Below are 913 nucleotides of genomic sequence, written 5' to 3' on the forward strand. Positions count from 1 at the left end.
GAGAAGCAAACTGCAACGTCATTAAAAAGCACCACGGAAATGGAAAAAGTGCTATTCCATGTGACTTTTACTACTTTTCTTTCACAGATCTGGTTATGACTTCCACCATTCCCCATGGGAGGCACAGACAAAGAGTCAGAAAATAAGAGAAAGAGAGAGAGAGAAACAGAAAAGCACTCAGAGAATGATAGAGACTGCCTTTTTGCTGATTCAAAAAATATTTATTGAGAATCTATTATGTGTCCAACATGCACACACTCCCTTAATTAAATATACCACAAGACCACATGCTGTTTTTATCAGCTCCTCAATCCCCATCTAGCTCTTAGGTAGTGGAATCAAGAGGTTGCTGTTTTTGCTAAGACCAGTAGGTGTCATCATGTCAGCGGGAAAGCCAGGGTGCCCGGGATTTGATAGCCACCTGTAAAAATAAGTTCCATTTCATCTAGTTCTCTGAGTGCCAGTATGTGCAGGGCACCAGGCAGGATGCTTGAGGGTACACAGGGTGAGAAACTCATGATCCCTGGCCTCATGGAGTTCACTGTGCCATCAGGGACCTGGAAGGACAAAGTCCTAAGTCATGAGAAGAGGGAGATTTTAAGTCCCTCAAGAGAGGTTTAATTGAAGGACTGTGTGGATTCTTCAAACATCAGAGACGTCAGAACAGCTGAATCCTGCCTTCTCACATTATGGTGGAAGGAATAGGTTCCGAGAGGGAAGGTGATTGACCTAGGGTCACACAGCAATTCCAGTCTCCAGATCTCCTGACTCCTGGAAAAATGCTCTTTCCACCATTCTGTCTCAATAATCAAAGTTGCTTTTTTCATCTTGCCATTTAAAATTTCACCTTATTGCTTGACACTTTATTATGCTAAAAACCCCACAAAATCCCCCAGAAAATGCCACCTTAGTT

Source organism: Gorilla gorilla, chromosome 4 (assembly GCF_029281585.2).
Source record: "Gorilla gorilla gorilla isolate KB3781 chromosome 4, NHGRI_mGorGor1-v2.1_pri, whole genome shotgun sequence".
Lineage (NCBI taxonomy): Eukaryota > Metazoa > Chordata > Mammalia > Primates > Hominidae > Gorilla > Gorilla gorilla.